Here is a 7,589-nt window from a genome sequence, read left to right as displayed (position 1 = left end):
TCTGCCTCAACTTTCTGAGTGCTAGGGTTACAATGTTTGGACCCCTTTGGTTTGGCTGATGGAGTCTAATCTAACTTGGGTCTGATTATATCACACGGAAATCTTACTGAGATTAACCACTAAACTGGGCAGTGACAGTCAAGGAGTCAAAAAAGGAGCCCCTTAACCCTTATTATAGTGGAAAACCTAAGAAATATCAAATATGAGCCTTTTCTATAAAATATTTTAAAATTTGTGTTTAGGAAAAATAATTCAACCCTTTATTTGTTTATTCATTTAATTAATTATTTTCAGTTTTTTGAGACAGGATTCCTCTGTATAACAGCCCTGGCTGTCCTGGACCTCAATTTGTAGAGCAGGTTGGCCTCGAATTCCCAGAGAGCCATCTGCTTCTGCCTCCGAGTGCTAGGATTAAGGGCTGTGCTGTCATGGCTCCCAGGACTTCTGATTATACTCTTTATGGCCCTCAAGTTCTGTCCTTGTCTTGTCCTTGTGTTGCCAGGTTCATCCCTCAGCCCACTGAGGCCATTAAATTACCAAACGGTGGTCCACATAGAACCTACTATGACTATGCCCCTGGACTTTTATCTGCCACCCTCCAACCTCTAAGAAGGCTGTCCCTCTCAGGACCCACACTTCCAGTACACCCGGCCTGGAGAAGCCCGCACAGCCACTGCCCTTTTACCTTCAGACAGAGGTCTAACTTTACCCTGAGAGAGGGTCCCTTGGGAATAGGGAGTTAGGAGAGAGGCCAGAGGAGGAGACAACACCCTCATCTCATGGAACACTCGGTACTCAGTTATCCTCCATGAGGCCTTTCTCTCCTCCAGAGACCCCACCTCTCCTGAAGAGTGCTCACTGCCTGCTTCAGTCACCTGCTTTTGCTTTCTCTGAGTCTCTGCTCCTTCTAGTACTTGGTGTCCAATTATTCATTCACCTCTTGGGAAGAGCCTGAATCCCCGGACAGTTGTCCCCCAGGGAAGAACCTTTAGACAACTGACCCCCAGCTCAAACCCCCAACCCCAGGCTCATACCCTCATTACAGGGTTCTAGATATATACCACCACACCTGGCACGTTCTGAGTTTCTGTGACGCTCTTAGGTCTATCTGTGGATCTTCTGGAGGAATGATTGCTACACTGGGAGGATCTAGTTGCTGAAAAACATGAATTTGTCCTACTTCCAGGCTGACTAGAAACCCTTGGTCCCCACTCCCTAGCACAGTATCTGTTCTCAGACAATGTGCCCTTCAGTCTCATGCTTTGGGTACAAATTTCAAAAGCTTAACAACAAAAGATTCCAATCTAGTGCTAAGTTATAATGTTCCTCTCTTGTACGCACAAAGCCCCCAGTATCAAAAGAAAGGAGGGAAGGAAAGGGAGGGAGAGAGGATAGAAGGGCCTCTATAATTTACCTTGAACCAAATAACAGGACGAAGTACTATAGAGCTTTGATTTTAAGGATGCCTCCAAGCTCCTGCAGAGGAAAGGAAGTGAAGACCTTCTCTCCCGACTGCCTCACAAAGGGATGAGGGTGTGTTTGTTCAAGGCCACCAAGCTGTATTCTGTGTGACCTGGAGGGAAGGAGGGGAGACAGATATTCTCTCTATCTTCCCTTCCTTCCCCAGTACCCCAACTTGTTAGAATGAGTTAGAAGTAGACCAGGGCTGTGTAGGTCTCATGTTCAGTGTTCGCAGTCAGTGTTGTGAGACTCCTTCTGTGATAAGCACCCCAACACCAAAGAGAGTGGAAGAGAGCAGACGACACATGTGGATGGAAGCCATGACTGCTCCTGAAAGGTCTCGTCCCCACCTCCGGTTTCCGTTCTCATTTTATAGATGGGGCTGGTAATTAAGAGCTCTTTTGCAGGGGGCTGGGGATTTAGCTCAGTGGTAGAGCGCTTACCTAGGAAGCGCAAGGCCCTGGGTTCGGTCCCCAGCTCCGAAAAAAAGAACCAAAAAAAAAAAAAAAAAAAAGAGCTCTTTTGCAGAAGCATACATGGCACTCAACAGGTTAAAAGCAGTAACCAATAGTTTCAGCTACTCCTCCGGTGGATTCTTCAGAGAGCAAGTGAAGCAGCAAATGGGTGTACAACCGCGTTTGGGTAAATCATTAAATAAGTCAATAAATCAATATCTAATCACTGGTCTTGTTAACCTTACTCTACTTCACCAGCATAAGATTTCTAAACCTTGCTGGGCAAGATAATATAGTACTACAATTAGTACTGTAATTATAGTACTATAAATATAGGAGGCTGAGGCAGGAGGATTGCTGAGAATAAGATCACCCTGGGTTGGGGTTGGGGATTTAGCTCAGTGGCAGAGCGCTTGCCTAGCAAGTGTAAGGCCCTGGGTTCAGTCCCCAGCTCGTGTGTGTGTGTGTGTGTGTGTGTGGGGGGGGGGGGTGTTATAAGACTTTATTTCCAAACAGAAAAAAATTCTGAACCTTAGTTACACTAAAACATTTATTTTTCCAAATTCCACTACCCTCTACAAGTTCAGGAAGGAAAGATCATTTTCTCAGAGGAAAATGTGAAGGACATACTCCATAATGAAAAAACAAGCCTTAAAATCATTCATTGTACCCTTAAGTGTTGGAATTTTGTTGTAGAGATGGTTCATTACCCCACAGTTAGTTGTTTTATGCAAGTTGTAAATTTCTATAATAATTTCTCTATGTTAAAAATATAAAATAAGGGCTAGAGAGATGGCTCAGCAGTTAAGAGCACCCGACTGCTCTTCCAGAGGTCCTGAGTTCAATTCCCAGCAACCACATGGTGGCTCACAACCATCTGTAAAGAGATCTGATGCCCTCTTCTGGTGTATCTAAAGACAGCTACAGTGTACTTATATATAATAAATAAATAAATATTTAAAAAAATAAAATAAAATAAAAAAATAAAGGGGTTGGGGATTTAGCTCAGTGATAGAGTGCTTGCCTAGCTGTGTTCGGTCCCCAGCTCCGAAAAAAAAAAAAGAAAAAAAAATAAAACAAAATAAAAACAAAACATCTATATTGAGACCTGAAAAAAAATCATTCATTGTGTGCTGCAGAGATGGTTCAGTGGAGAAGAGCACACACTGCCATTGCAGAGGGCCAGAGTTCAGGTCCCAGACCTCACATTGGGCAGCTCACAACTATCTGTGACTCCAGCTCCAAAAAGAGCAGATTCCTCTGCCTTCCAGGGCACCTGCACATACCTCTCATACACAGAAACACAGACACACTCAACAATGACATACACATATCCCACACACAGATACACGGACACACTCAACAATGACATACACACACCACACACAGATACACAGACACATTCAACAGTGACATACACATACCACACACAGATACACAGATACACTCAACAATGAATACACACACCACACACACAGATACACGGACACACTCAACAATGACATACACACACCACACACAGATACACAGATACACTCAACAATGAATACACACACCACACACACAGATACATGGACACACTCAACAGTGACATACACACACCACACACAGAAATGCATATACACTGAAAGAATAGATTTTTTTTAAAAGATTTATTTATTTTATGTATATGCATACACTGTCGCTGTCTACAGAAGAGGGCCCCACATCCCATTACAACCCATGTGGCTGCTGGGAATTGAACTCAGGACCTCTGGAAGAGCAGTCAGTGCTCTTAACCGCTGACCCATTTCTCAAGCTCCTCTCTGGCTTATTTCTTGGTAGCGGTAGTGGTGGTGGTGGTAGAGGAGGAGGAGGAGAAGGAGGAGGAGGAGGGGGAGGAGGGGAAAGGGGATGGGGAGGAGGAGGAGGAATATGTTTTCATTTTAATCCCGGGTGTGGGATACGGGGCTGCTTCAGACTGTCCCCAGCAGCTGACTATGATTTGGCTCATGCTCTAGCAGAGGCACAATTTTGCCAGCTGCAGACAGTTTTCTGTGATTGTGTGATGTTTGGAATTCTGGGGTCTTTTCAGAGTGTATAAAATGCTAAGGCCCAGGCTGGGGATTTAGCTCAGTGGTAGAGCGCTTACCAAGGAAGCGCAAGGCCCTGGGTTCGGTCCCCAGCTCCGAAAAAAAAAGAACCAAAAAAAAAAAAAATGCTAAGGCCCTGGGGAGGTGGAGTTGTTGTTTGTTGTTTGTTTGCTGGCTGTCGTTGGTCATGGTTTGTTAAGTAGTCCTGCAGAAAGAAGAAACAACAAGAAGAAATTAGATATCCTGACAGTGAAGATCAAAGTTACTGCAAGGAACTCAGTGCCCCTAAGCAGTCTAAAGATGACATTACCCCCATTCTGTTGTTATAAAAATATAAAAAATAGGGGTTGGGGATTTAGCTCAGTGGTAGAGCGCTTGCCTAGCAAGCACAAGGCCCTGGGTTCGGTCCCCAGCTCCGAAAAAAAGAAAAAAGAAAAAAAAATATATAAAAAATAAAAAGCTGGGGTTGGGGATTTAGCTCAGTGGTAGAGCGCTTGCCTAGCAAGCACAAGGCCCTGGGTTCGGTCCCCAGCTCCGAAAAAAAGAAAAAAGAAAAAAAATATATAAAAAATAAAAAGCTGGGGTTGGGGATTTAGCTCAGTGGTAGAGCGCTTGCCTAGCAAGCACAAGGCCCTGGGTTAGGTCCCCAGCTCCGAAGGGGGAAAAAAAAAAAAGCTGTCTTTTATCCCCCACTAGGTCTGGCACTGTGCTGCCCCAAGATAATCTCCTAGATTTCTTGTCAGAAACACACATCCCAATCCGTGGTGGCCCAGACCAGCCATCCCACACTCCCTTACACTTAAATCGCTACACATGAAAGAACACACAACACAATAACCTTTGATCCAATTGATAAGATATAATTACCCGGGGGCTGGGGATTTAGCTCAGTGGTAGAGCGCTTACCTAGGAAGCGCAAGGCCCTGGGTTTGGTCCCCAGCTCCGGAAAAAAAAAAAAAAAGAACCCAAAAAAAAAAAATGATATAATTACCCACCTAAACATACAAAGCCCAATCAATATACATCCGTCAATTAAGAGCATTCATAACAACCTGTAAAGTACAGTGTGGAATCTTAATGTCAGCTTCTGTATGGTCCCTCCTTGCTGCAGCTACTCTCCTTCCCTCCTCTCTTCTATTCCTGTCTCCTCCTCTTCCTTCAAACTTTGCTCCAGCCCATCTTTCCTTCTCATCCAATGACAGGCCTCATTCTATCTTGTACCTGCCTCACCTGTGACATCATCCCACACCTTTCCAACTTGTGACTTTATTCAGAGAGCTCTTTTTTTAATGTATATATGAGCACACTCTCCCTGTCTTTGGACACCAGAAGAGGACATCGGATCCCATCACGGATGGTTGTGAGCCACCATGTGGTGGCTGGGAATTGAACTCAGGACCTCTGGAAGAGTGGTCAGTGCTCTTAACCGCTGAGCCATCCCTCCAGTCCTCAGGAAGCTCTTTTCTTTCCTCTCTATCCTGTTTTCTCTCCTATCCATTGTTAGGGGATTGAAAGGGTGGAGAAGGCTGGAAAAAAGAACTCACAAATTAGCCAAAAGACAGGATACATTCCTGTTACACAGCAAACACTTAAATCACTGAGCTACCTCTCCAGACCCTAGTTTTTTTCTCTGAATGCAAGGGAGATTCCACCATAGAGGATGCCCTACTCTGCTGCAACACTGTTTTTAAAAAACGTAGCCATGTATATGAGTGCTTTAGTCCCAGCACTTGGGAGACTGAGGCGAGCTGATCTAGATCTCTGTTGAGTTCCCAGGACAGTCAGGGCTATAGTGAGGGGGTGGGGAGGTGAGGGGGAAAGGGGGTGGGGGGAGAAGGGGCAGGGAGGGAAGGAGGAGAAAGAAAAGAAGGGAGAGGAAAGGAAAAACAAAAGGCAGGTCTAACGTAGCTCCACCTATCTCCTAACTCCCAGTATAGACAAGGATGACCTTGAACTTCTGATCCTGTGTCACCACACCTACCTACTGCAGTCCTTTCTTCGTTTCTTTGGGGTTTTTGTTGTTTTTTGTATTGTTTTGTTTTCTTTTGTTTTGATTTGTTTTGTTTTTGAGAAAGGGTTTCTCTGTGTAGCCCTGGCTCTACTGGAACTCACTCTACAGACCAGGCTGGCCTCAAACTCAAAGATCTACCTGCCTCTGCCTCCTGAATCCTGGGATTCAAAGCATGGACCACTGATGTTGCTGCCGCCATCACCCGGCTCCCTTTCCTTTCCTTCCTTCCTTCCTTCCTTTCCTTCCTTCCTGCCTTCCTTTCCTTCCTTTCCTTCCTTCCTCTCCTTCCTTCCTTTCCTTCCTTCCTTTCCTTTCCTTCCTTTCTTCCTTTCCTTCCTTTCCTTCCTTCTTTTCCTTTCCTTCCTTCCTGCCTTCCTTTCCTTCCTGCCTTCCTTTCCTTCCTTCCTTTCCTTTCCTTCCTTCCTTTCCTTCCTGCCTTCCTTTCCTTCCTTCTTTTACTTTCCTTTCCTTCCTTTCATCCTTTCCTTCCTGCCTTCCTTTCCTTCCTTCCTTTCCTTCCTTCCTTTCCTTCCTGCCTTACTTTCCTTCCTTTCTTCCTTTCCTTCCTTCCTTTCCTTCCTGCCTTCCTTTCCTTCCTTCTTTTCCTTTCCTTCCTTTCCTTCCTTCTTTTCCTTTCCTTCCTTTCCTTCCTTCCTTTCCTTCCTTCCTTTCCTTCCTGCCTTCCTTTCCTTCCTTTCCTTCCTTCCTTTCCTTCCTTTCTTTCCTTCCTGCCTTCCTTTCCTTCCTTCCTTTCCTTTCCTTCCTTCCTTTCCTTCCTTCCTTTCCTTCCTGCCTTCCTTTCCTTCCTTTCTTCCTTTCCTTCCTTTCCTTCCTTCTTTTCCTTTCCTTCCTTTCCTTCCTTCCTTTCCTTCCTGCCTTCCTTTCCTTCCTGCCTTCCTTTCCTTCCTTCTTTTCCTTTCCTTTCCTTCCTTTCATCCTTTCCTTCCTGCCTTCCTTTCCTTCCTGCCTTCCTTTCCTTCCTGCCTTCCTTTCCTTTCCTTTCCTTTCATCCTTTCCTTCCTGCCTTCCTTTCCTTCCTTTCCTTCCTTCCTTTCCTTCCTTTCTTTCCTTCCTGCCTTACTTTCCTTCCTGCCTTCCTTTCCTTCCTTTCCTTTCCTTCCTTTCATCCTTTCCTTCCTGCCTTCCTTTCCTTCCTTTCCTTCCTGCCTTACTTTCCTTCCTGCCTTCCTTTCCTTCCTTTCCTTTCCTTCCTTTCATCCTTTCCTTCCTGCCTTCCTTTCCTTCCTTTCCTTCCTGCCTTCCTTTCCTTCCTGCCTTACTTTCCTTCCTTTCATCCTTTCCTTCCTGCCTTCCTTTCCTTCCTTTTCTTCCTTCCTTTCCTTCCTTTCTCCCTTTCCTTCCTTTCCTTCCTTCTTTTCCTTTCCTTCCTTTCCTTCCTTCCTTTCCTTCCTTTCATCCTTTCCTTCCTGCCTTCCTTTCCCTCCTCCCTTTCCTTTCCTTCCTTCTTTTCCTTTCCTTCTTTCCTTACTTTTATTTTACATGTACAGGTATTTTGCCTACATGTATATCTGTGCACCCCTTATGGGCCTGTGACAGTAGATGCCAGAAGAGGATATTGGCTGCCCTGGA

Source organism: Rattus norvegicus, chromosome 10 (genome assembly GCF_021556685.1).
Source record: "Rattus norvegicus strain SHRSP/BbbUtx chromosome 10, alternate assembly SHRSP_T2T, whole genome shotgun sequence".
In the NCBI taxonomy this organism is placed as follows: domain Eukaryota; kingdom Metazoa; phylum Chordata; class Mammalia; order Rodentia; family Muridae; genus Rattus; species Rattus norvegicus.
This window is presented reverse-complemented; position numbering follows the sequence as displayed.